Raw genomic sequence first — 8,399 nt, 5'->3', positions numbered from 1 at the left:
TCCATGAACGTGTGCTTGATAACCACCTCCGTTCTACATCATATTGAATGAGTATCTCTTAATTTTTTAATCAGAATCTTCGTGGTATAAGCTAGAATTGATGGCAGCATTCATGAGAATCCGGAAAGTCTAAACCTTGTCTGTGGTATTCCGAGTAGGATTCAAGGATTGAATGGCTGTGACGAGCTTCAAACTTGCGATTGTTGGGCGTAGTGATAGACGCAAAAGAATCAAGGGATTCTATTCTGACATGATCGAGAACCAACAGATGATTAGCCGTGCTGTGACAGAGCATTTGGACCATTTTCACTGAGAGGACGGGAAGTAGCCATTGACAACGGTGACACCTTACATACAGCTTGCCATGGAAGGAGACTTGCGTGTGTGAAGAAGAAGACAAGGAGAAAGCAGAGATTCAGAAGACAAAGCATCTCCAAAACTCCAACATATTCTCCATTACTGCATACCAAGTATTTATTTTATGTTCCCTTGTTCATTTGCAAGTCAACTGATAATTATAATTGGCCTCCTAACTGAGATTTACAAGATAACCAGAGATTGCTTCAAACCAACAATTTCCGTGGGATTCGACCCTTACTCACGTAAGGTATTACTTGGACGACCCAGTGCACTTGCTGGTTAGCGGTACGAATTGTGAAAAGTGTGATTCACAATTCGTGCACCACTTACCAAGTTAAATTCTTAGGTTACTTGGGTTAGCATTCCCGCATCCAATTTGATTCCCGTTGGTATGCATTAGAAAAGCCTAGTTGAGGAATTATTTGGTAGTTTTCTATGTCAAATAACCTCACCTCGCTCATTAGTTTAGACCCTTTTGAGGCTTCACTTTTCAAAATAAGTCAAATGCCTTTTGATTTGAATTAAACTCCACATTTGATTTTAACCTATAACTTCTCTAAAGGGTTCATTCATTCCCAATAATTGGTAATTTTCACTAGTGTGACTTTCTTGGTTCAACTTGTTTAGAATTTGCTCTTCGTTACACTAGGTGCAATTCAACTTTTGCAACACCAATTATTGCAAACCTAGTGACCAAGGCATTGATTGATGACTTGCTTTCAACTAATTGCTTCTTTTGCAATTTCATATTTCATCATCAATGACTGCTTTCTCCTCATGTTTATGAGCATGCTTGTTCTCCTAGCTTTTTGACTTCTCTTGAATTGGGACAATGCCCATCATACCCTTAACCTTTGAACTTCTAACTTGTTTCACCTTACTAACTTTTCTTATGATTTAAGCTAACACATTGACCATTTTTTTGGGTATGATTCTCATTGAACTTAATCAACAAGCATGATTTGTTTGATGTTGGAATTCTTGGTTTGTGACTTTATCTTTTTCTTTGGTCATCGTTACTTGCATTCCAAGTTTTCATTCTTTGAACTCACTTCATGAATATGCCATTACTTGCTTGCTATCTCTCTACTTGGCTAAGTGCTTATATATCATATTTGATTTTCAGGATGGCCGATAGAGGATTAGAAAAGGCCACTACCTCCAAAAAGAGGAAGAAATCTCAAGACCTTACCCTCTTCCCTTATGCAAATTATGCCAAGAACCCAATTAATAAAGTGGATAAAGAGAATCAGCTACGCCCGCCCACCGAGATATACATGTTCCCAAATCTTTACTGTGAGCTCCGTTTTCCCACCCATCGGAAAATGAACCTGAATATTGAGAAGAAATTGGCCCTACCCGACGATCTGAAGGAACCCATTGAGGCCCGCATTCAGGGATTGGGCCTTGGTTTTATTGATAGGGATTTGGGACGGATCAACACTTCCTGGGTCAAAGAATTTTATTATAACTTCTTTCGAGAGACTCTGGATTCGGTGCACCTACGAGGTGGGTAGATCTCGATTCTTGAGGCAGCTATTGAGAGTGTTTTACAGTGCCTACCTCAGACTGGTGATATTTGTGCATATCAGGAGGTAGAGACTGCAATAAACACTATGACTTTTGATTATGAGGCACTGAAGAGTGTTATTGCCACGCCGGAAGACCCTTGGGTGATGGAGTCTACCAACACAAGGCCCAAAGGGATGTTATTCACATATCTGACTAAGGAGGCCAGGACCTGGCAGCAGATATTCGCGCACTATGTCCTGCCCACTACACACTTTTCTAAGATTTCGATGGATATTGATGCCAGCGCAATTTGGACAGTTTCACTAACCTTTTCTTTACTGTTTTAGGGTTGTTTCATGCATTTTCTTAGTAAATAAGCAAGTTTTGGGTAGATATTCACTTACATCTTGATTCAAGCAAACATTGTGAACTTTACATGATTTCATGAGAATTATGCATGAATTGAATGATAAAATGGATGATGCATGATCTCATGATTTAGAACCAAGCTTTGATGCACTTTAATTGCTTGATTTCAGGACAAAGGAAGCAAGGAAGAGCCACGTTAGTAGCCACGTTAGTCTAACTAACGTAACCACTAACATGGAATGGGAACTAACTTGCAACGTTAATGGAAAAAGTGATCACCAATAATGCCTTCGAAAGCCATCATAGCCCACGTTAGTGGCCACGTTAATTACAACGTGGAAGCTAACATGGAGGAAAAGGGAAGCTCCAACGTTAGTGGTAAAAGTGAATACCACTAACGTTCCAAAAGGGCATAATTGGCCACGTTAAGAGTCACGTTAATTACATTAACGTGAACTCTAATGTAAGAGGAGCAAGGAATCGCCAACGTTAGAGACACTCACCTTTGTCACTAACGTTAGACTAAGCCAATATTGCCCACGTTAGTTGCGATGTTAATTACATTAACGTGGAAGCTAACGTTGAGGAAAGAAATGATGGACCAACGTTAGTGACACTCACCTTTATCACTAACGTTGGAAATGTCAATCACCACCACGTTAGTGGTCACATTAATGCAATTAACGTGAACTCTAACGTGGGAAGGAGGGGCGTTTGGAGCGTTAGTGACAAAGGTAAGTGTCACTAATGCTCTCGAAGCTTAGGAATGCCCACGTTAAGGGTCATGTTAGTTATACTAATGTGAAATCTAACGTGGGAAAAGGGGGCAATAAGCAACGTTATTGGAAAAGGTGAATGCCAATAACGTTTGCAAAGGACCAAAAGCCAACGTTAGTGGTCACGTTAGTGCCACTAACGTTTAAGTTAACGTAAGTCAATTAAGGTTTGGAACGTTAGTGAAAAAGGTTATCGTCACTAACGTCTTCGAACCCAAATTCACACTTAACGTTAACACCACTAACGTCCTAACTAACTGGCTACCATGCCTGATTCACTTTCTCTCTACAAGCAAAGCTAAGCCCACTGAAGACTGTAACTGCTTCAACTAAAGATCCAAAGGCCCATATCCAAGACTTGGATAGCCAACTAGAAGATCAAAAGAGTAGTATATATAGGAGTAGTTTTGAATTAGGAAGGGAGCTTGGAGCATTTTGGAGAACTACACTCTGTATATTTTACTTTCTCTGCAACTTCTAGTTTGATTTTCAGAATGTACTTTTCATTTATGCTTTCCATTCCTAGAGCTATGAACAACTAAACCCCTTTCATTGGGTTAGGGAGCTCTGTTGTAATTTGATGGATCAATAATAGTTTTCATTCTTCTTCTTCTTTCTTTTCTCTTGATTTTACTAGAAGGCTTTCGATTTTCATCCAATTGGATAGTTGTCTTGGAAAAGAAGCTATTCATACTTGGATCTCTTCGAAACCTTGGAAGAGGAATGAAGAGATCATGCTAGAAATGCTTTCTCATGTTGGACCAAATTGGGGTTTGGATGGATATAGTGACATATAATCCTACCAACACTTTGATTTGGGAATACATGTGGTATAATCAGTGACCATACTTCATCTCTTCATGAGCAATTAGACCAAGGAATTGGCTATTGATCAAGATTTGAGAGATTGGGTTGCCAAGGAATTGGAATCCAATCACTTAAGATTGCCAAGGAGATCAATGAATGCATTAATTGAGGAAGAGATGAGAATGAATTTAATCCGGAAAATACAACATCTCCTGAGCCCAATGAATCCCCCATTTCTGATCTTACCCATTCTCTTTATTTTTTGCCATTTACTTTTATGCTCATCTTCCTAAATCCCCATTTAAGATTCTGCAATTTACTTTCCGTCATTTATGTTCTGTCATTTACTTTCAGCAATTACATTTTCTGTTATTTACTTTCCCGCCAATTACTTTTCTGCAAATCTCAACTCCATTTCTGCTTAGCTCAACTAGAACATTCCTCTAATTAAAGTTGCCTGACCAATCAATCCTTGTGGGATTTGACCTCACTTTATTGTGAGTTTTTTACTTGACGACAATTCGGTATACTTGCCGAGGAAAATTTGTTGAGAGACAAGTTTTCGTGCATCAAGTTTATGGCGCCATTGCCGGGGATTGATTTTGTATCAACAATGATTAAATTGGTGGATAACTAGATTGAGCATTTTTCTTTTATTTGATTTAATTTCATTTGAGTGATTTACTTTCAGTTTTAGTTAATTGTCTTCCCTTTACCCCTTACCCGTTTGTGGTGCTATCTTCATTTTTTTTACAATTCAGTTCACTAACCCACTAACTGTTTGATATATTGCATCACTCACACTAACAGCACCCCTAATAAGAGTAACTTCTCCATCAATTCTCTTTCCTACTTTTTGCTCTGTTGGTTGTATGACAGGTAGAAAAAGCGGGGCTTCAACTTCCTTTGATTTTGAACCTGAGAGAACCTTTCTTAGATTAAGGAAGGAAGCAAGAGGAAAAAGGGTCGTGGGTGCTGAGGAAGAGGAGGAGTATTTTGAACCAAACATGGAGGAGAATATGGAGAACCACCATGAAGAAGAGGCTCACAACCATGGCAGAGAAGGTCCAGTGCATCATGCTGGGCAAGAGAGAAGAGTTCTGGGCTCTTACATCAATCCAAACCCAGGTAACTATGAAAGTAGCATCCAAAAGCCGGTCATACATGCCAATAACTTTGAACTAAAACCCCAGCTCATCACCCTTGTTCAGAACAACTGTTCCTTCGGAGGAAGTATCCAAGAAGACCCCAACCAACATCTCACCACCTTTCTAAGGATATGTGATACTGTGAAGTCTAATGGTGTTCATCCTGACACCTATAGATTGCTTCTGTTTCCCTTTTCACTCAAGGACAAAGAATTTAAATGGCTGGAATCTTTCCCAAAGGAGAGTTTAACAACTTGAGAAGATGTGGTGAACAAATTCTTGGTGAGATTCTATCCTCCTCAAAGAATCAATAGGTTGAGAGCTGAGGTACAAACCTTCAAGCAACAAGATGGTGAAACTCTCTATGAAGCATGGGAGAGGTTTAAGGACTTGACAAGAAGGTGCCCACCAGATATGTTCAATGAATGGGTGCAGTTATATATTTTCTATGAGGGTCTTTCATACGAATCAAAGAAGGCAGTAGACCACTCATCCGGGGGGTCTTTGAACAAGAAGAAGACCATTGAAGAAGCCATAGATGTCATTGAGACTGTAGCCGAGAATGACTACTTCTATGCTTTTGAAAGAGGTAATACTAGAGGAGTGATGGAGCTAAACAACGTGGATACACTGCTGGCTCAAAACAAGATGATCACCAAGCAGCTGGCTGACCTTACCAAGAAGATGGAAAAAAACCAAGTAGCAGCAATCACTACCTCATCAGCAGCTCAAGAAGGAGTGAATGCAGAGGCAGAGGGTGATCAAGAACAAGCCAACTACATTGGGAACTCACCTAGGAAGACTCATGATCCATACTCTAAAACTTACAATCCTGGTTGGAGGAACCACCCAAACTTTGGGTGGGAAAATCAACAAGATCAAGGCCAAGATCAGAGACGTCACAACCCCAACAACAATGCAAATCACCAACATTCCACACAGAGATCATTGATACGTAAAAATTAAATATTCACATATTTACCGGCAAGTATACCGGATTGTATCAAGTAGTAAAACTCACCGGAGTGAGGTCGATCCCACAGAGATTGGTGGATTAAGCAACTTTAGTTAAATGGTATTCTAGTTAAGCAAACATTATTTTGATTCATGAGATTTGAACACTTGAAAGAAATTACAAAGAATTAAATGACAAGAAATTTAAAGAACTAAAGTAATGAAGGAAAATTAAATGACTAAAAGTAAATGACGGAAACTTAGATTGCAAGAAACTTGAATGACATTTAAAGATAAATTGCAAGGAAGTAGAGTGCAGAAATTAAATTGCAAGTAAATTCAGAGCAGAATGTAAATGGAAGAATGACAAATTACGTGAATTCTAAAATAAATTGCAAGTAATTGAGAGCTGAATTTAAATGGCAGGAATGCTAAATTACTTTGATATAAAAAGGAATTGGGTAGTGGGCAATCAAATAACTAGAGAATAAAAGAAATGAGAATTAATGATGGAGAGATCATTAGGGATCAGAGATGCAAATTCTCATGAATTGATGTTGATCAATTCTTTCTCAATCATGGGTATAGATCCATGGCAGATTGTAGGTAATTGAATTCCAATCTCTTGGTAACTCAATTTCTCATCAACACAATCAATTGCCACTCTCGTGATCTAATTGTTCATGAGAAGAGATGAAGCTCATTAACTAATCCTTCAAGCCACACAATTCCCAGGATCTCAACCAAGGGTGGTTACATCTCACATACCAACCCAAAGTGTATTAATCAAAGAAATCATGAAAGGATAAACTCTAAACTGAATTATGTGACTCCTTTCTCAAGTTCATCACACAATTCATATAGATGCAACCCCTCTCTCAATGGTGATTGAATCTTTGAAGAACAAGAGTTTCCTCTTGGATGAACCACTTGAAGTGAGAAGGAAAAGAAGAGTTATCAATTCATTCAAATAAACAGAGCTCTTACCCTAATGAAAATGGGATTTAGTGAATCATTGCTCAAATTTCAACAACAATTGCAAAGATGAAAATTAAACTAAGTGTAGAGAAGAATGAAGAAGAAGAAGAAGAAAAGGTATTCCACTTTTAAAACTGAAATTCAAAGTTGCAAGAAAAACAAAATAGAAGATGGGTGAGATGCAGTAAAAAGTAAAAATGCTAGTGTAATAGTAAAAGTGTCTAAGTGTCAAAAGTCTAAAAAAAGTTTTCAAAATAAGTCTTCTCATAGTACAAAACTCTTCTCTATTTATAATACTCCTAAGACTCATTTGGAGATCTTCAATTGAGTTAGCAATGTGGGCTTTTCCCTTGTTGAATTCCTGGTCCAATGGAGGAAGTGTTGCCCTTTGAAGAGAGCAGAGGAAAGCAGAGCTCATCCATCTCAATTCTGGCCCAATGGCCTGGCGTTACTGGCAAACACGCTAGTGTAAACGCACGTTGGCAACGTGCTGTTGAATTTCCTGGGCTGGGAATTTGGTGCTTGGGTGTTGTTGCCCAAGTTGTTGCCAAACACTTGGCTCATTCTTCCTTCTTAGCTTCACTTTTAATGCCCAAAGTTGCCCCTGGTTTGAGCTTTAATTTTGTACTTCACTATCAACTATTATACATGGTTGGAAAGCTCTGAATGTCAGCTTTCCAACGAAACTGAAAGCACCTCGATTAGATCTCTGTAGCTCAAGTTATACTCTGTTGAAGAGGGTAAGGTTAGCCTGCCAAAATCGCACACGTTTTTAGTGAACACGCCCTTGTTTACAGCGTTGCCAACGTGCCCAGATTCTGAAGTTCTAAATGAAGCCAGCTTTTGAAGCTTTAAATGAATGCCAAACCCATACTATGATATATCGTTGAAAAGCTCTGAATGTCTACTTTCCAATGCTATTGAGATTTCATCATTTAAATCTCTAGAGCTCAAGATATACTCCATGGAAGATGAAGAGGTCAGCTGGCCTTACTACAAGTTGATACCATGTTCATCTATGCATTTTCGGGCTAAGTTTCTCCCTCAAATTTAGTGTTCACCATGTAGTGCCATATATGGTTGGAAATCACTTGATGTCTACTTTCTAATGCAACTGAAATCATCTTATTTGGAGTTTTGTAGCTCAAGTTATGTATCCTTGAAGAAGGTAAGGTCAAGCTGCCTTGGTTGGGGCATTTTTACCAAACACGCTAGTGCCAACGTGCTAGTGAACTCCCCTAGCCCAAATTCTTGGCCTTGGTGTTGTTGCTGGAGTTGCCAAGGAACACGCCAGTTCATCCCTTGCCTTGGCAACGCTCTCGAGCTTCCTTGGCTCATTCATGCTTCCTTGAGTTTCAATCTTCATGTTCTTATTTTTAGGGCCTAAAGATGACTCTGATTCGAGCTTTAATTTCATACTTCACTATGGACTATTATATATCGTTGGAAAGTTTTGGATGTCAGCTTTCCAATGCAACTGAAAACACTCAAATTG

General features: G+C 39.0%; 1 non-coding gene across 1 annotated transcript; it reads right to left on the bottom strand.

The window, feature by feature from the left end:
• Positions 1 to 5,284: 5,284 nt before the first annotated feature.
• Positions 5,285 to 5,391, bottom strand: LOC148570860 (small nucleolar RNA R71). The gene has a single exon (XR_015907879.1). It is a non-coding gene; the product is annotated as a small nucleolar RNA R71 (small nucleolar RNA).
• Positions 5,392 to 8,399: the final 3,008 nt, after the last annotated feature.

Source organism: Arachis ipaensis, chromosome B3 (genome assembly GCF_059453495.1).
Source record: "Arachis ipaensis isolate K30076 ecotype BB chromosome B3, ASM5945349v1, whole genome shotgun sequence".
Lineage (NCBI taxonomy): Eukaryota > Viridiplantae > Streptophyta > Magnoliopsida > Fabales > Fabaceae > Arachis > Arachis ipaensis.
This window is presented reverse-complemented; position numbering and strand designations above follow the sequence as displayed.